Raw genomic sequence first — 20,493 nt, 5'->3', positions numbered from 1 at the left:
TATTTTGTACTTTATGTCTCTATTCTGCGGTTTCTTTGAAGTTGCATCTTCTCATTAAACTGCCATTGTATTCTGCCTCCAATTCCATGTCTCATATGTCTGTTTTCTTCATTTTTGGAGCAAGCGTTCCTAGGCACCACGGCTCAAATTAAGGTGCCCCTTTTGTCCCTGACTCACTCTCCTGCTCAGTTCTGTGGTGGCTCCCGGGGCTCTGGGGACCGCCCCTAGCTTCCTTGACCCGTAATAGATCTTCCCTCCAACAGCCTCTCTTGCAAGTCCTGTATTGTTGGTTTGTTGCCCCTGCCCCCCTTTCCACTGCCCTCCATAGTCTGTTGTGCTTCCACGGCCCTTCCTGCCTGCTCAGTGTGGTTAAATTGTTGCCTTTGCACCCTCCTACCTGCCTTCAATTTTCAGAGTCCGTGCCCCTGGCCTCTGCCTCTCAACAGTATCCTAATGAACAACTAGATTGCTAACATTCTATATTTATTACAAAAGTGTGGAACGCCTGACATCATCTTGATGTAATCAAAACTGTAATACCTAGAGCATTCCTTTAGAAATTACATATATGAGAGGGTCTTATTGGCATCAAAATTATGGTTAGTGCTCTAAAAGACTAAAATAAGGACATATTTTCTGAGTTTTCAAATAGCGACAAAGCACTTTTAAATTATTTGTTATCTTTATGTTTTTTTATCTAGTTGACAACTTGATTAAATGTTGCACTTAGGGGAGAGGATGTGGTGTTACTTCCAGAACTGCAGACTTTGCAACTGGGGAACCAGGTTGAAGTTTCTGCTTCAGCTCGACATTCTGTGATTCTGGTCAAATCACTTAGTCTCCCCATGTCTACAACCAAAATGAATTTGTTCTTGTGTGATGTAACCAATGCTCATGTAAAGCACTCCAATACCTGACAAGTCTGCACTATATAACACTGCAAAAACACAAAATAATAAGTGTTTTGCACACTTCTGTCATTGGGCTATATTTGGGCTATATCTGGGTGATTTTGGGCTACATTTGGGCTCTTTTGTCTCCGGTGGCCATCTTGGGAGATTTATTTGTTATGAAGTTTCCTAATTTCCTCATGTACTGCAGTCTCCTCAGTCGGAAATGCTTTCAGTTTTTTACTTTGATTCCATCATGAAGGTATTCAGATATGTCACACATTTGCCATGAATTCTGAATGTTAGCACTCTAGTTGCTCATTAGATCACTGTAGTAAAACTACTGTTCACCATGGAAGTCTGCTCCTGGTATTAAAAGTGCATGTTTCAGTCTGCATGTCAGAATTTTTTAATGAAATAGAAGAGGATTTGAGAAGTCACTCAAAATGTGCCCTCATTTTCTTTCTTCAGCATTAATCATAATTTCTATGGCAAAATGAACCCCCTCATTGTGTTCCTTTTTAAATTAAATGTTTTAAGTGTTACCAGTTTATTCCAATCAAGATGGCTTCAGGTGTGCCATACTTTTGTCATAATGAAGACAGTAAGTGCTCTAGTTGTTTTTAAGAACATTCTTGGACATTCTGTCATTGGGCTATACTTGGGCTACATCTGGGTGATATTTGGGCTACATTTGGGCTCTTTTGTCTCTGGTGGCCATCTTGGGAGACTTATTTGTTATGAAGTTTCCTAATTTCCTCATTTACTGCAGTCTCCTCAGTAGGAAATACTTTCAGTTTTTTACTTTGATTCCATCAAGAAGGCATTCAAATGTGTCACACATTTGCCATAAAATCAGAATGTTAGCACTCTTTTTGCTCATTAGATCACTGTAGTAAAGCTACTGCTCACCAGGGAAAACTGCTGCTGGTATTGAAAGTGCATGTTTCAGTCTGCATGCCAGGATTTGAGAAGTCACTCAAAATGTGCCCTAATTTTTCTTTCTGCAGCACTAATCATACTTTTTATGGAAAAATGAACCCCCTCATTTTGTTCCTTTTTAAATTAAATGTTTTAAGAGTTACCACTTTAATCCAAGCAAGATGGCTTCAGGTGTGCCATACATTTATCATAAGTAGGACGGTTAGCGCTCTAGTAGTTCTTTGGAACACTCTGGAAAGCTGCAGTAGAACACAAAGGAATCAACTGACAGTCTCTGCCCTTGTTGGATGTACATGTTTTACTGAGAATGTCAGACTTCATTCTCACATGACTGAGAAAGATAATGTGAATTTACAGAAAATAAGCTCTCAGTTTAGCTTATAGATCACCTTCCAAACCTCTGTGGTAAAAGCATGAGAAAATATTTTTCTCTCAATCATGATATCCCAGCAGAAGGCTGTTTCACATGGTGAAATCACCTTAGAACATACCACAATTCCTAAAATGAGTATGGTACCATCAACAAATGATTTATAATGTAACTAAAGTCTTAAAATCTTCTATTAACTGCAATGCTTTTTAATGAGGTGCTATCATGTATATTGGTCCCAAGATGGCTGCCAACACTTCTTGGATGAAGTGCTGACAGCCAATCAGATCTCAGGATGAGATGTGTGGTTAGGCTCCGCCCACATATATATATTGATTTACATGCTATTTTCTCAGGAACTACTGAACAGATTTACACCAGACCTACAAAAGGCACTTCCTTGACCTGAGGACTACCTCTCTGCCAAATTTCAAGTAACTCTGTTCAGCCGTTCGGGCTGTAGTTGTGTCTAAAGGTCCTATGGAAAAATGCATGGGAAAAACGCGTTTTGGGACCCCCCTTTTTTCTCAGCCCCCGCTTGACGAATCCCCCCGAGACTTTCAGGGTAGGAGCGGAGCGTAGCGCCCCACCTATTTTGAAAATTTCACGAGGATTCATCGACCGGCGCCAAAGTTATTCCAAATAGAATGTTGCGGATTTCCTATGGAAACAGGGTCCTAACTATAACTATCTACTGGCGACCGCCAGTAGATAATATATATATATATATATATATATATATATATATATATATATATATATGTGTATATATATGTATATTCACTGAAAGAACCATAGGTTTCAGTCACGTTATAGTTAGGAATTAGCATTTAAAAAACCTTAGAAATTCACTGAAAAAACCATAGGTTTCAGGGGCGTTATAGTTAGCTGAACTTTTTACTCGTACAAAACCATTGAAATTCCCCCGTTATAGTTAGTTCAGCTAACTATAACTCGCGTGCCCGCAACGCACTGCTGATGACATCACATATTACATCACTCATGACATGGTCAGTGACATCACTCATGACATCACTGATGACATCTCAAATGACATCACTGATGACATAATCCAGTGAATGTGTGTTTTTCTGAAAATTACATATGTTTTATATATGTATATCTCAAGGTCGATGGAAGAATAAATTGGTATATAAGTGTCTAAATGGATGATTTGTTTTGAAAAATTGATTGTATAACTGACTGATTAAGTGTATCTTAGTGAATACATGGCTTAGTGAGTAATGTTGAAATGTGTAAATATCTGTATCAGTCTCTCACTTAGTGTATAAGTGGCTGCATGGGTTGGTGAGTAGCTACATGAGTGTCTATATAGGTTATTAGTTGGTTTTTTGAGTATCAGTATGCGTGTCTGAGTGTCTGTATGGTTTGGTGGGGGGTATTACGTAGTGCATAGGTGCATGAATGAGTGACTCACTGTTTGTATGTGTTGAAGACAGCATGTGTGCAGGACTGTATGGGTGGATGAGTGTGTGCATGGGTGTGTTAGTGAGTGATAGACTTTCTCAATAGTGTCTTTATGAGTAACTACATATGTTTTAAACTAGTATATGCGACTATTGGTGTATATAAGTGAGTATATGTGAGAGATTGAAAGAGTTCATGTATGAATAAGTATGTGTTTCTATAAGTGATTGTTTAAAAGACTAAGTATGTGTAAGTTTCTGTAGAAGTAAGTGTGGTGGTGTGTGTATAACTGTATATGCAAGTAAATGGATGTTTGATTCTTTATTAGCATGAGTGACTATGTGTGTGAGTAACTCTATGGGTGAGTGGCATTGTGTAACAGGATGTATAGGTGTGTGAGTACATATGATGAGTGAGTACATGTATGAGTGACTGTATAGGACTGTTGGTGAATGAGTGGATGTGTATGTGGATCTTAGAATTACTGAATAGGTTGTTGTAACTGGTATTGGTATGTCCATTGTTTTGAACATTGTAGTTTCTATTTTTGAATGTGTGTATCAAAGGTTATATTAGGGGAAGAGGAGGTCTGCCACTCTATCACAACGATGATGTCATCAGTGATGTCATTAGTGATGTCATTTGAGATGTCATCAGTGATGTCATGAGTGATGTCACTGACCATGTCATGAGTGATGTAATATGTGACATCATCAGCAGTGCATTGCGGGCACGCGAGTTATAGTTAGCTGAACTAACTATAACGGGGGAATTTCAATGGTTTTGTACGAGTGAAAAGTCCAGCTAACTATAACGCCCCTGAAACCTATGGTTCTTTCAGTGAATTTCTAATGTTTTTTAAATGCTAATTCCTAACTATAACGTGCCTGAAACCTATGTTTTTTTCAGTGAATTTCAAAGGTTTTTTAAATGCTAATTTCTAACTATGCCTACAGAGATAGGACATGTGAAGAAAGAAGAAAAAACGCACAGAAAGAAAAAAAAGAAATGCAGAAAGAAGCAACAGAAGTCCTCAAAGACAAAGAAAAGTGCAGGAAGAAGGATAACGTGCAGAAAGAACAAACAGAAGAGCAGAAAGAAGCCTTGTTGCAAAATCATCCTGTACCCTCAACTTTTTCAGACGGATACTGGTGGTAACTGAGTCTGACTAACCAGTCCTAGAGCCAGTGCTATGTTAAAAGACACTCAGAATACAGTGAAAACACCTACATACACTAGGGAACACTTTGCGTTGGGGTCCCCCTGTGATCAGCATGACCTCCTCTGTAAGACCCTAGTATATAATAGGGCAGGGGATTAAAACTACCTCTTAAAACTCGCCACAGGGCGTGTTTGCACACGTCACCTCAGGCCCCGTCCCCTCCCTTCACCACTGTGTAAACACGCCCTGTGGCCGTTTTTAGTTGGGAGATTAAGTTAATTTGAATCCTGAGGGTCCCTAGGGTCCAAGCAGCCCACTAGGTACCTCCAGTATGCGCCACAGAGCTGCTTTGCAGAGAGGTGTGAAAAGTGGCACAGCCTGGACCACCTCTCTGCAACGCAGCTCAGTGGCGCTTACTGGAAGCACCTGGTGGGCTAGTTAGCCCCCAGGGGCCCTCAGGATTGAAGGGTAATTATTTCCCCAACTTAAAACGCGCCATAGGGCGTGTTTGCACACGTCACCTCAGGCCCCGTCCCCTTCCTTCCCCACTATGTAAACATGCCCTGTGGCCGTTTTTTAAGTTGGGAGATTAAGTCCCCTTGAATCCTGAGGATCCCTGGGGCAAAATAGCCCACTAGGTACGTCCAGTAAGCGCCATTGCAGAGAGGTGTAAAAAGGGGCACGGCCTGCACTACCTCTCTGCAACGCAGAGCAGTGGCACTTACTGGAAGCACCTGGTGGGCTAGTTGGCCCCCAGGGTCCCTCAGGATTGAAAGGGAATTATTTCCCCAACTTAAAACGCGCCACAGGGCATGTTTGCACACGTCACCTCAGGCCCCGTCCCCTCCCTTCACCACTGTGTAAACGCGCCCTGTGGCCATTCTAAGTTGAGAGATTAAGTCACCTTGAATCCTAAGGGTCCCTAGGGTCAAACTAGCCCACTAGGTACCTCCAGTAAGCGCCACACAGCTGCGTTGCATAGAGGTGTAAAAAGGGGCGTGGCCTCAGAACACCTGTCTGCATCGCAGCTCCCTGGCGCACACTGGAGATACCTGTTGGGCTAGTTGGCCCTCAGGGACCCTCAGTATTGAAGGGGAATTAATTCCCCAACTTACAACTGGCCAGGGGGCGTGTTTGCAGAGTGCTGCAAGGAGGGGGCGTGGCCTCCAGCGCGATGCCGGTCTTTTATTTATTTTATTTTTTTAAGAAGGAGGGCTGTGTGGCCCCCCCTTCTTTTTCTAATTTACTGGCCCTGGGGACCCCATCCCCCAGGGCCTGCACCCTAATTTTTTTTGTTGAAAAAAATAAATTTGGCCCTCCCAAGGCCTTAATCGGCCCCGGGGACCCCAACCCCCGGGTCATGGCCTTTTTTTATTTAAATTCTTTAGGAGGGGGCTGTGTTGCGCCCTCCTCAGGCCACTTATGGCTTCGGGGACCCCATCCCCCGGGGCCGGCCTTTGTTTTTTATTTTAAAAATATATATATTTATAGAAACACCTAGGACATGCTGGACAAACCGTATGTACCTATCACCATGACGATTTGCGTGATATTCATTAAAAGGCGACTATACATAGAATGAATCCACATGGAATGTATTTACACCGCTAGTGAAGCTCTGACGTGTCTGACGCCCTACCGTGCCTAATCCCGGCGCCCCCGCCGGTGGGTACTCTCCAAGTAGACACCCTTGTATTTATACAAACATGGGTAGCTATTGACGGGCACATTTAATATACACGCACACCAAGTCATTCAAAGGGGATTCGACAAAAATTTGACCAAACTATGCAAGAAACCCCCCTCACGGTTAATAAAAAACACATCCACCGCCGGATGTGTAATACTTTTTATTTTACTCTCTGGAAAGGAGACGAACCTCACTTGAGAGTCACAGCGTGCTCCTGGCTGAGCCCAATGCTGTGTTACACCCACCAGTGCCCGCCGATTGCCTCACACCTCTGTGTTGTATTCCACCAGCTAGTGCGTATGCTATGACACTCTCTAGCCCATGTGCACTGTAACACCACCCCGTGAATATGTCATGCCACACTTGCCTTCGCACGGGTTATATTGCCCCATCTAACGTGCCTTCCTCGATGTGTATGTTATAACGCACAGCGCCATGCCATACATATTACAATCTGGGATCCATATTTTTGTCACAGTGCATATGCAACGTTACACTCCCCAGCACATATTTTATATTACAACTTTAGAGACTAGTTATGTTACACAACACTGCCCCGTGCATATTACACTCCAAGGCGCATATCGCATAGCACGCGCCAGTGCCTGTGCTATCTCGCGCTCTCCAATGAATCTGTCATTGCGCACAATGTATTGCATATTATATTTCACGCTCCGGTTCATCTTATATCACACTTTTTGGTGCATAGTTTATACCATATACTACATCTAGTTTTCATTTTCAATCGTGCTCTCAGGACTATGTTCTATATAACACTGCGTCCACCTACCCTTTTCACGGGCATTACATTTTGCAATGGGGGTGGAGGGTCAGGGGGTGTTTCTGCCAAGTGAGCCCGGAGTCACAGTCACAAACGTCCTCTTCTTCCTGAATAAAAGTGAGATTATGCTGCATACTTGTTCATATTTTAAGTAGTTCGCACAGACACACATTTTAAAAACAATAAAGTTCCTAATACCTGTAGGAGAGTAGGGTCTGCTTTCTATGTTCATCCCCACTTTTTTGCTTTTGCTTCACTGGTTTTCGACTTAGATGTGGCTGTGGACCTGCTAATCAGACCCACAGCCCAGCTGTTCTCTCTCTAAACTAACACTGTGCACTTTAGGTGCATAACCCAATTGGATAGGATCACCTTATTGGCCCCTGTACAGTGTACCTTAGGTACCCAGGGCATAGGTGTACCCTAGGCCTACCAGGGGCTGCAGCATGTATTATGCCACCCCTGGCCAGGCCTTCCATTATGACACAACTGGCTGATCACTCAGCTGGGGCAAGGTCGTGTAATCAACCCTTGCTTAGGTGTAGTATTCCTATACCTACCTTATATATAGACACATGTGTACCTATCAGCCACTCCTATGGCAGGCCTTAACAATCCTGGAGGCAGAGTGCTTGGTAACATGTGAGATGGTGCTCTAGCATGAGCTGAGCCTGTCTGCAGCTTTTGGAACCATGTCCTTATAGCTGTTCTATGACATAGCCTACCATATACTCTTAAAGTACCTTATAATCTTAAACGGTTATGGTAACTATGGTTTGGCTTTATCGAAACATGTCGTGTAAGGTGTCTAACACTTTGGAATAATACCCCCATACCATTTCTGGCAATGAGGATATTATTCCTCCCTTCTAGAGGGAGAAGACATGTTGAAACCTACTTACCCGGTTAAAGTTAACCAAAGCCCCAGCATCACAAAATGGATGCTGGTCTGCCACAGACACAAGTCTGACCTCCTGCTGCTGGGAGTCCTTCCAGCGAGGGAGGCTTGGAGAATAGGTTTCCTGCCTTGGGAGGTGCGAGCACCACCCCAGACAGGAGTTAGTGTATTGGGGCAGGGAGGGATGAAAGAAACTAGACACTGCCTGGGGCACACAAGGTGTGCCATGCATAGTCCAGTTCAAACCGGTGCTGGGGCACTCCAGCCCCAGCTCTGGCATGAAACTGGACAAAGGAAAGGGGGTGTAGCCACTCCCCTTCCTGGTCCCACCCATAGGAGGGACCTTGCAGGTAGCCCAGCCCACTAGCCCAGTATATTAGTAGCTAGCTGAGCCCTGCTAAATTAGATTAACCTGAATCTGCAACTTGAACAGAAACTCTGGACCTTCGACATTCGATCTCAGGAAGAAGACTGAAGAAATCTCCCTTGTGGCCAAGGAGTGACCACCCTGGGCAACCAGGCACCATCCAGTGACCGCTGCTTACTTTGCGACTGAATCCTACGAGGGACGACTGCAGAGACTGACCAGCGCTGAGACTTCCAGACACATCTGAACCAGATCCACATCTCCAGCGAAGCTGAGACCCGTGGAGGCGACGAGGGACGTGGGACTGGTGACTTGGGAAAAGTGGCTAGTAACTGACTAGCGCAACTTCCGAGGCTCCCTTGAGGCTGTGCTTGGGGAATTGAGAAGCCCCACTCCCGAGCACCATCTGCAAAGAAGACCATCTCCCCACACTTCACGTGTTGTGCGTGGGGCCCTTCTGCACCTGTGTTGCTCGACATGTTGTCCGGTTGCTGGCCCGTTGGCTAGTAGCCTCTGCGACGACGAACCTTTTGTTTCATCTTGCTGGTCCAGCTCCTCCAGACTGGCACCCGCTCCTCTGTGAAACAGAAGCACCCCAGACCTTCCTGGTTTGCACCAGAAGCAAGTCCTCCATCCTGCGTGGGTTCCGCTTGCCAAGGCTTGATGGGTCCTGACTCGACTTCGACGCCGCCGACAGCAAGAGCCTTTGTGGGACAGCTCACCTCCTGGTCCTGGTCGTCCTCGACGTCTCCTGGTACCCGTGGCTGCTGCGACAAGCTTCACCTCTTCACCTGCATCTTCACGACATCGCCTGGTTCCTTCCTGGTTCCTTCCCGGCTCCTGGCTGGTGACCTAGACTCTGTCCCTTCTGCTTGCAGGTTCCTTCCTTCTTGATCCCCACCTTGGGATCCACCGGACACTCTTCACTGACTGCCTGTCAGCAACTTTCCTTCAGGCATCCATAGAAGTCAACGACGAAACCCGACGCAAGTTCACACCTATGCACCCGCAGCCCATGGGCTAGGTAACTTGAGTACTTCAGTGCTCACAAGGGTATTGACTATCCTAGGGTCTAGTTTCCGAGTCTCGAATTTCTAGCTATACCAGAAGTGTCCAAAAACTGTTAAATTCTAACTGCTAGTAATTCTATCGACTTTTACGCATTGCGCGTGAGTGTTTCCACTCTGCACCTGAATCCCGTGGGCCTCCCACTTCCTAACCTTTGGTAGTGTAGTGTAGCCCCAGCGATTCCCTAGGCCTAGGCCTATCCTGTGTTCGTGACAGTGGTCCTTATACCACTTACTTAGTATAGGGTTTGCGTGGCCCCTAGGGCCTAACTGTATTACTTACCTGTGTGATTTAATGTATGCTTAAATAAGACTGTGTTGTACTTACCTCGAATCTCATAAAGAGTGCTGAGGGTGTGACTAGAATAAATACATTCTATTTTTATATATATCTGTTGTGGTGTCCTTACATTTGGTATTCAAGGGGTTACATATGGTATAACAGCTGGCTTCACATGCCATTCAGAGTTTAGCCTAAGACTGCTCTTGTCCATGCTACCACTAGGATAGCTGGTCTATAAGGTTGATTTTACAACCAATCACCATAAGGGTTGTTTGGACTGATACAAGGTGTACACTAGAATTAGTGACATCATATATCAGGCCAACTTCTCACATTGGTGAGCAGCGGTTGGGATCTGAGCTTGCTGTTGTAATACCATTGTAATCTTGAGATACTAAATTGAAAGATCACACAGATATTGTTTAGGTACATATAACATAGATTATAAATACGTAAGTCCTACTGAACTTAGTTGTTGTAGTTTGAAGGGCCTAACACACCCTGACTACAACTACTAGAGAGGTTTAGTAGATACAACTAGTGTAGGTAGGTGCACACACCACACCCTCACTAGATCATGTCTCTGAGAGGAGATCAAGATGATACTCTCTCAGGGGAGGGTCTCCCTAGAAGGATACCCTCCAGATATGATACACTAACTTTTCAGGAGATGAGACAATTGTGTACCTCCAGAAAGTTAAAACAGGGTGCAAACCCACCCTCATCTATCTAGTGGAGCTCCTAGAAGAATATGATATTCAGAAAGCCTCCCAAGATGGTACCCTAAGTACCCATGAGGGCCTACCCTCTTCAGGAGATTCCCCTCACCATACTGATACAGATGAGTCAGAGGAGACTTCAGAAGAAGAGGTAGACAGCCAGGTTAAAGTAGGAAGACTTAGCCAGGCTAACTTAAGCCTACATGGGAGTCTGAATGGGGCCCCCCCATTCAGACCCTCAGGTGGACTTAAGCAGAGAAGCAGGAGAGGAAGATCCCCTTCAAGGGAATCAATCCACTCTCATGTCTCTAGTAGCTCCCATGCCTCTTCTCACAGGGGAATGACTTCCCCCCAGAGAAAAGAGCATCAGGCCAGAATGAGCGAAGCCAATCTGAGGATTGAAAGGGAAGAACTTGCCCTTGCCAAGGAGAAGCTTGCTCTACCCAGAGAGCAGAAGTTAAGTGGGTTAGATCCCACTGGTGGCAGCAATATCCCTAAGGATAGAGACAGGACCTATGATAATAGAAACCTGAGCAAGATTGTCCCTCCCTACAAGTGTGGGGAGGACATCCACAAATGGAAAACTGCTTTGGAGAGGGCTTGCAAAGTACAGCAGGTACCCCAAAGTCAGTGGACAGCTATCTTGTGGCTCTCCTTCTCTGAGAAAGGTAGAGACAAGGTTGTTGTTCAGGGATACCCAGAAGACACAGACTCAGGACTGGACTGACTTTGTAGATTGTGCCACTAAGGCTCTGGAAGGCTGGTTATTGGGTAGTAAGGTTAAGGACTATACAGGATTGTATAATTTGATCATGAGAGAACAAATCCTTAATAACTGTCAAAACCAGCTGTTGCATCAACACTTGATTGACTCTGACCTAACTTCTCCCCAGGAATTGGGAAAGAAGGCAGATAAGTGGGTCAGGACTAGAGTTAAGCAGAAAACCCAGAACCAGGGCGGTGATCAGAAAAAGGCAGACCAGAAGGGTAATGACCAGAAACAAAAAGACCAGAAGTCTCCACCAGGCCCCCAAAAGGCTCAGGGGGAGGGTGGTCCCAAAAAGGATAAAAAGAAAGATGGCCAAAAGAAACCATGGTGCAACTATTGTAAGTCAAACTCACATTGGTTTAGTGAGTGCACCAAAAAGAATAAGCCCCCAGCCACCATTGCCCCTAAGGCAACTGTACCCCCTAGTCCAGCTGTAAGTGGTGGTTCCCAGCAAAAGGGTGTAGTAGGGTTAACCCTGGGAACTGAGGAGGATTCTAGCCTAGTCAGGATACCTACTCAGGCTGTTCTGATCTGTGATGGGGACATAGCTTTGTCCTCTACTGTAGGCCCCAGTAACCTGGGCAAGTACATACAGACTCCTTTTATCAATAATAGAATGGCTCAGGCCTACAGGGACACTGGGGCTAGTGTCACAATGGTGACACCTCCCTTTGTGGACACTGGACAAATCATGCTAGGTGAGAATTACCTAGTGACCAACGCTAGCAATGCCACTACCTCCCATAGTGTGGCAATTGTTAACTTCTCCTGGGGAGGGGTAACTGGCCTCAAGAAAGTTTTGGTAAGTTCAGACCTTCCTGTAGAGTGTCTGTTGGGAAATTATCTTGAGACTTCAGTGTGGTCTGAAGTGGAGTATAGGACCCATGCAGAAATGCTGGGGATAGATGCACATGTCCTTGCTGTGACCAGGTCACAGGCCAAAAAGTGTAACACTGAACAAGTGCTGGATCCTGGGACAATGGACCAGACACAACCGAAGAGAAAGAGCAGTAGGGTAAAGGCTGTGCCTTCCCCCCTGCCTCAGGTGGTGGATCAGCCCTCCCAGGAGGATGATTCTGAGAGCCCTGAAGGAACTGTCCTAGAAGAACTGGAACCTGATCAGGTTGAGTTTCTTGGGACAGGGGGACCTTCAAGGGCAGATCTGAGGCAGGCTCAATTAGACTGCCCCTCTCTTGAACCCCTCAGACAGCAGGCTGCTGCTGAGGCTGCAGGGAATGCTCAAGGTACCCACAGAGTGTATTGGGATGAAGGACTGCTGTACTCAGAGGCTAGAGACCCCAAGCCTGGTGCGTCCAGGAGGTTGGTCATACCCTTGAGTTTCAGAGGCTTCCTTCTTACCTTGGCCCATGATATTCCCCTTGCAGAACACTTATGCCAGAATAAGACTTGGGACAAGCTTGTCCCTCACTTTCACTGGCCTCATATGTCAGAAGATACCAAGGAGTTTTGTTGCTCCTGTGTCACCTGCCAAGCCAGTGGCAAATCAGGTGGCACCACCAAGGCCCCCCTCATACCACTACCTGTGGTGGGGGTTCCCTTTGAGAGAGTGGGGATAGACATTGTAGGACCAATGGACCCCCCTACAGCATCTGGGCACAGATTTATACTGGTGATAGTGGACCATGCCACCAGGTATCCAGAAGCTATTCCCCTGAGGACCACAACAGCACCTGTTGTGGCAAGAGCCCTACTTGGAGTCTTCTCCAGAGTGGGTTTTACAAAGGAGGTTGTGTCTGACAGAGGTGCCAACTTCATGTCAGGATATTTGACTGCAATGTGGAAGGAATGTGGTGTCAACTACAAGTTCACTACACCCAATCACCCACAGTGCAATGGGCTTGTGGAGAGATTCAACAAGACCCTAAAAGGGATGATAAAAGGTTTACCAGACAAGCTTAGGCAAAGATGGGACATCCTTTTACCCTGCCTTCTGTTTGCTTACAGAGAGGTCCCACAAAAGGGGGTTGGCTACAGCCCCTTTGAGCTTTTGTTTGGGCATCCTGTAAGAGGACCCCTATGTCTAGTAAGGGAAGGATGGGAGAGATCTCTCAGACAACCCAAACTTGATATAGTGGATTATGTACTTGGTCTCCGCTCCAGGATGGCAGAGTATATGAAGAAGGCTTCTAAAAACCTTGAGGCAAGCCAAGAACTCCAAAAAGCTTGGCATGACCAAAAGGCTGTGCTGACTGTGTACCAGTCAGGGCAGAAAGTGTGGCTGTTGGAGCCAGTGGCCCCAGCAGCCCTCCAAGACAAATGGTCTGGACCCCACACTATTGTTGAGCAAAAGGGAGAAGTCACCTACTTGGTGGACCTTGGGACTCCCAGAAGCCCCCACAGGGTGCTTCATGTCAACAGATTGAAGGCATATGTTGACAGGGCAGACATGGGCTTACTCATGGCTACAGATGAGGGGCAGGAGGAAGAGAGTGACCCTCTCCCAGACCTGTTGACTATGGCTCAGTTGATGGGGTGGTCTTTTCTGATAGCCTCACTGTTCATCAGCAACAGGACTGCAGACAAGTTCTGCAATCCTACCGACTTATGTTCTCTCTGACCCCAAGTCAGACAAACTGGTGCACCCATGAGGTGGACACTGGTGACAGTCTGCCTGTGAAGAGTAAAATCTACAGGCAACCTGACCATGTCAGGGACTGCATAAAAGTTGAGGTACAAAAGATGTTGGAGCTGGGAGTCATTGAACCTTCAGAGAGCCCTTGGGCTAGTCCTGTAGTTCTTGTGCCAAAACCTCACACCCAAGATGGTAAGAGAGAGATGAGGTTTTGCGTGGACTACAGAGGTCTCAATGCTGTCACTAGGACAGATGCCCACCCAATACCTAGGGCAGATGAGCTCATTAACAGACTGGCAGCTGCTAAGTTTTTGAGCACATTTGACCTGACAGCAGGCTACTGGCAAATCAGACTAGCTGAGAATGCAAAGGCCAAAACTGCTTTCTCGACCCCAGGAGGACATTATCAATTTGTGGTAATGCCCTTTGGTTTGAAGAATGCACCTGCCACTTTCCAAAGGTTGGTGAATCAAGTCCTTACAGGCCTGGATGACTACTGTGCAGCTTATCTTGATGATATTGCTGTCTTTAGCTCCACCTGGGAGGATCACCTGGTCCACCTGAGGAATGTTTTAGAGGCCCTGCAAAAGGCAGGCCTCACTATCAAGGCCACTAAGTGCCAGATAGGGCAGAGCAAGGTTGTATACCTGGGCCACCTAGTCGGTGGGGGTCAGGTTCAACCACTGGAGAGCAAGATCCAGACCATAAAGGACTGGACTCCTCCAACTACCCAGACTCAGGTCAGAGCTTTCTTGGGCCTGACTGGGTACTACAGAGAGTTTGTTAAGAACTATGGGTCCATTGTGACACCACTTAATGACTTGACCTCTAAGAAGATGCCAAAGAAAGTTCAGTGGACAGTGAGCTGTCAAAAAGCATTTGATGACCTGAAGCAGGCCATGTGCAGTGCACCTATTCCGAAAAGTCCAGACTACTCCAAAGAGTTCATAGTCCAGACAGATGCTTCTGAGTTGGATGTGGGAGCTGTTCTTTCACAACTGAATGTAGATGGTCAAGACCAGCCCATTGCTTTTATTAGTAGAAGGCTGACCCCTAGAGAGAAACGTTGGTCAGCTATTGAGAGGGAGGCCTTTGCTGTGGTTTGGGCCCTGAAGAAGCTGAGGCTATACTTGTTTGGCACTCACTTCAAGATTCAGACAGACCATAAGCCCCTCTTGTGGCTAAATCAGATGAAGGGTGAAAATCCCAAACTTCTTAGGTGGTCCATTTCCCTACAGGGGATGGACTTCACAGTGGAACATAGACCTGGAACTGACCATGCCAATGCAGATGGACTCTCCAGATATTTCCACTTAGAACATGAAGACTCAACTGGTCAAGGTTAGTTTAATGTCCCTAAGTTTTGGGGGGGGGGTTGTGTAGGAGAGTAGGGTCTGCTTTCTATTTTCACCCCCACTTTTTGCTTTTGCTTCACTGGTTTTCGACTTAGATGTGGCTGTGGGCCTGCTAATCAGACCCACAGCCCAGCTGTTCTCTCTCTAAACTAATACTGTGCACTTTAGGTGCATAACCCAATTGGATAGGATCACCTTATTGGCCCCTGTACAGTGTACCTTAGGTACCCAGGGCATAGGTGTACCCTAGGCCTACCAGGGGCTGCAGCATGTATTATGCCACCCCTGGCCAGGCCTTCCATTATGACACAACTGGCTTATCACTCAGCTGGGGCAAGGTCGTGTAATCACCCCTTGCTTAGGTGTAGTATTCCTATACCTACCTAATATATAGACACATGTGTACCTATCAGCCACTCCTATGGCAGGCCTTAACAATCCTGGAGGCAGAGTGCTTGGTAACATGTGAGATGGTGCTCTAGCATGAGCTGAGCCTGTATGCAGCTTTCGGAACCATGTCCTTATAGCTGTTCTATGATATAGCCTACCATATAGTCTTAAAGTACCTTATAATCTTAAACGGTTATGGTAACTATGGTTTGGCTATATCGAAACATGTCGTGTAAGGTGTCTAACACTTTGGAATAATACCCCCATACCATTTCTGGCAATGAGGATATTATTCCTCCCTTCTAGAGGGAGAAGACATGTTGAAACCTACTTACCCGGTTAAAGTTAACCAGAGCCCCAGCATCACAAAATGGATGCTGCTGCCACAGACACAAGTCTGACCTCCTGCTGCTGGGAGTCCTTCCAGCATGGGAGGCTTGGACAATAGGTTTCCTGCCTTGGGAGGTGCGAGCACCACCCCAGACAGGAGTTACTGTATTGGGGCAGGGAGGGATGAAAGAAACTAGACACTGCCTGGGGCACACAAGGTGTCCCATGCATAGTCCAGTTCAAACCAGTGTTGGGGCACTCCAGCCCCAGCTCTGGCGCGAAACTGGACAAAGGAAAGGGGGTGTAGCCACTCCCCTTCCTGGTCCCACCCATAGGAGGGACCTTGCAGGTAGCCCAGCCCACTAGCCCAGTATATTAGTAGCTAGCTGAGCCCTGCTAAATTAGATTAACCTGAATCTGCAACTTGAACAGAAACTCTGGACCTTCGACATTCGACCTCAGGAAGAAGACTGAAGAAATCTCCCTTGTGGCCAAGGAGTGACCACCCTGGGCAACCAGGCCCATCCAGTGACCGCTGCTTGCTTTGCGACTGAATCCTACAAGGGACGACTGCAGAGACTGACCAGCGCCAAGACTTCCAGACACCTCTGAACCAGATCCACATCTCCAGCGAAGCTGAGACCCGTGGAGGCGGCGAGGGACGTGGGACCGGCGACTTGGGAAAAGTGGCTAGTAACTGACTAGCGCAACTTCCGAGGCTCCCTCGAGGCTGTGCTTGGGGAATTGAGAAGCCCCACTCCCGAGCACCATCTGCAAAGAAGACCAGCTTCCCACACTTCACGTGTTCTGCGTGGGACCCTTCTGCACCTGTGTTGCTCAACATGTTGTCCGGTTGCTGGCCCGTTGGCTAGTAGCCTCTGCGACGACGAACCTTTTGTTTCATCTTGCTGGTCCGGCTCCTCCAGACTGGCACCCGCTCCTCTGTGAAAGAGAAGCACCCCAGACCTTCCTGGTCTGCACCAGAAGCAAGTCCTCCATCCTGCGTGGGTTCCGCTTGCTAAGGCTTGTTGGGTCCTGACTCGACTTCGATGCCGCCGACAGCAAGAGCCTTCGTGGGACAGCTCACCTCCTGGTCCTGGTCGTCCTCGACGTCTCCTGGTACCCGTGGCTGCTGCGACAAGCTTCACCTCTTCACCTGCATCTTCACGACATCGCCTGGTTCCTTCCTGGTTCCTTCCCGGCTCCTGGCTGGTGACCTAGACTCTGTCCCTTCTGCTTGCAGGTTCCTTCCTTCTTGATCCCCACTTTGGGATCCACCGGACACTCTTCACTGACTGCCTGTCAGCAACTTTCCTTCAGGCATCCATAGAAGTCAACGACGAAACCCGACGCAAGTTCACACCTATGCACCCGCAGCCCGTGGGCTAGGTAACTTGAGTACTTCGGTGCTCACAAGGGTATTGACTATCCTAGGGTCTAGTTTCCGAGTCTCGACTTTCTAGCTATACCAGAAGTGTCCTAAAGCTGTTAAATTCTAACTGCTAGTAATTCTATCGACTTTTACGCATTACGCGTGAGTGTTTCCACTCTGCACCTGAATCCCGTGGGCCTCCCACTTCCTAACCTTTGGTAGTGTAGTGTAGCCCCAGCGATTCCCTATGCCTAGGCCTATCCTGTGTTCGTGACAGTGGTCCTTATACCACTTACTTAGTATATGGTTTGCGTGGCCCCTAGGGCCTAACTGTATTACTTACCTGTGTGATTTAATGTATGCTTAAATAAGACTGTGTTGTACTTACCTCGAATCTCATAAAGAGTGCTGAGGGTTTGACTAGAATAAATACATTCTATTTTTAGATATATCTGTTGTGGCGTCCTTTCATTTGGTATTCAAGGGGTTACATATGGTATAACAGCTGGCTTCACATGCCATTCAGAGTTTAGCCTAAGACTGCTCTTGTCCATGCTACCACTAGGATAGCTGGTCTATAAGGTTGACTTTACAACCAATCACCATAAGGGTTGTTTGGACTGATACAAGGTGTACACTAGAATTAGTGACATCATATATCAGGCCAACTTCTCACAATACCCACCTTCTCTGAACAGTTAGCTTGCTGCCCCATCCACCTCCTCCCTATCCTCTGTTGTCTGCATCCATGGACTAGCCTCCTCCTTCCTGCCATGCATGGTCTGATATGCTGCCACTGCCCTCCATTTAGCATGAGGTACCAGTCCATTCCTCCTGCCCTCCATTGCCCAATTCTATGGCCCATCATTGACCTCCTGCTTAGCCTCTGTGCTTAGCTTGCTGCCCCTATTCTCCTTCCCCCTGCCCTCCGATGTCTTTGTGCATGCCCCTGCTCCATCCTTATTGCCCACTATGTTCCATGGACCTGCCACTCCTATCTACTCTGAGTGTTCTGTTGAGCTGCCAGTCCCCTCCCACCTGCCTAGCATTGTCAGATGACTGTAGCCTGTCCCTGCCACCTCCACCCTGCCTGTCCACATGCCATGCCCCTATCCCCTTCCTCCTGTCCTCCATGGTCCATTTTACTGCCACACCCTTCTGCACTCCCTGATCTGTTGTGCTGCAACTGCTCCTCCTGCCTGCCCTGCACGGTCTGTTGTGAGGCCCCTTCCCCTGAACTCTCTTGTCTGTGCCCAGGTCCTGACCCTCCCTTCTATCCTCCATGGTCCTTTGTGCATGCCCCTGCACCCTCCTTCTTGCCCATCATAGCCATTGTGCTGCCACTAACCCTCCTGCTTGCCATGCATGGTCTTCTGTGCTGCCATGGCCCCTCCCACCTTCCCTGTGTGGTCAGCTAGCTGCCCCTGACCCCCTCCCACCTTCCCTCCATGGTCTGTGTGTATGCCACCATAGTCTCATTGTTGCTCTCCATGGTGTGTCTTGTTTCTAGTGCCCTTCCTGCCTGACCTCCATGATCATCTTGCTGCTCCTGCCCTGCCACCTTGCCCCCAGCCCTCTGTTTCCATGTGCAGACCCCCTATTCCCTCCCTCCTGGCTTGTCTGTTCCATTGTAATGCCCCTAATCCGTCCCTCCTGCCCGTTATGGTCTGTTATGCTGCAGCTTTCTCTCCTGTCTGTCCATTATGGTCAGCTAGCTACCATTGCCTCTTTCCCATCTGTTCTCTGTTGTCCATGTGCATGGTCCTGTCCCCTCCCTATTGCTTTCTAAGGATTGTTGTGCTGCACTCCCGTCCCGCATGCGCTGTGTGGTGTATTGTGCTGCTGCAAACCCTGATGCCTGCCCTGTAGGGTCAGTTTGGTGCACCTCTCCATGTCCCTCCTGTCCTCTGTTATCCGAGTCCATGTCCCCACCCCAATTCCTCCTGCCTACCATGATTCAATGTACCATACTTGCGAACATTTTGAACTTGGTAAGAGGGAGATTTTGAAAAAAACCTGGGGTATTGATTTTCCCCTTTGAGTTACATTGAAAAAGAGGAGATTGTAGACAGATCAAATAAAGCCCATTTGAGTTAAAAAACATTGGACGTTTCCTGGCTGAAACGGGTCTGTTGGCATGTATGGTTGTACTACCACTGCCTCTTCCTTCTGCCCACAATGGTCTATTATATTACCACAGCCTCTCTTGCCAGTCCTGTATTGTTGGTTTGTTGCCCCTGCCCCCCTTTCCACTGCCCTCCATAGTCTGTTGTGCTGCCACTGCCCTTCCTGCCTGCCCAGTGTGGTCAAATTGTTGCCTCTGCACTCTCCTACCTGCCTTCAATTTTCAGAGTCCGTGCCCCTGGCCTCTGCCTCTCAACAGTATCCCAATGAACAACTAGATTGCTAACATTTTTTTATTTATTACAAAAGTGTGGAACGAATGACGTCATCTTGATGTAATCAAAACTGTAATACCTAGAGTATTTCCTTTAGAAATTACATATATGAGAGGGTCTTATTTGCATCAAAATTATGGTTAGTGCTCTAAAAAACTAAAATGAGGTCATATTTTCTGAGTTTTCAAATAGCAACAAAGAACTTTTAAATTATTTGTAATCTTCATGTTTTTTTATCCAGTTGACCACTTGATTAAATGTTGCACCTTGGCGAGAGGATGTGGTGTTACTTCCAGAGCTGCAGACTTTGCAACTGGGGAACCAGGTTGGAGTTTCTGCTTCAGCTCAACATTCTGTGATTGTGGTCAAATCACTTAATCTCCCCATGTCTACAACCAAAATGAATTTGATCTTGTGTGATGTAACCAATGCTCATGTAAAGCATTCCAATACCTGCCAAGTCTGCACTATATAAAACTGCAAATACACAAAAAATAAGTGTTTCGCACACTTCTGTCATTGGGCTACATGTGGGCTACATCTGGGTGATATTTGTGCTGCATTTAGGCTATTTTGTGTCTGGTGGCCATCTTGGGAGATTTATTTGTTATGAAGTTTCCTAATTTCCTCATTTACTGCAGTCTCCTCAGTAGGAAATGCTTTCAGTTTTTTACTTTGATTCCATCAA

This window comes from Triturus cristatus, chromosome 6, assembly GCF_964204655.1.
Source record: "Triturus cristatus chromosome 6, aTriCri1.1, whole genome shotgun sequence".
Lineage (NCBI taxonomy): Eukaryota > Metazoa > Chordata > Amphibia > Caudata > Salamandridae > Triturus > Triturus cristatus.
Note: the sequence above shows the minus strand (reverse complement) of the source record.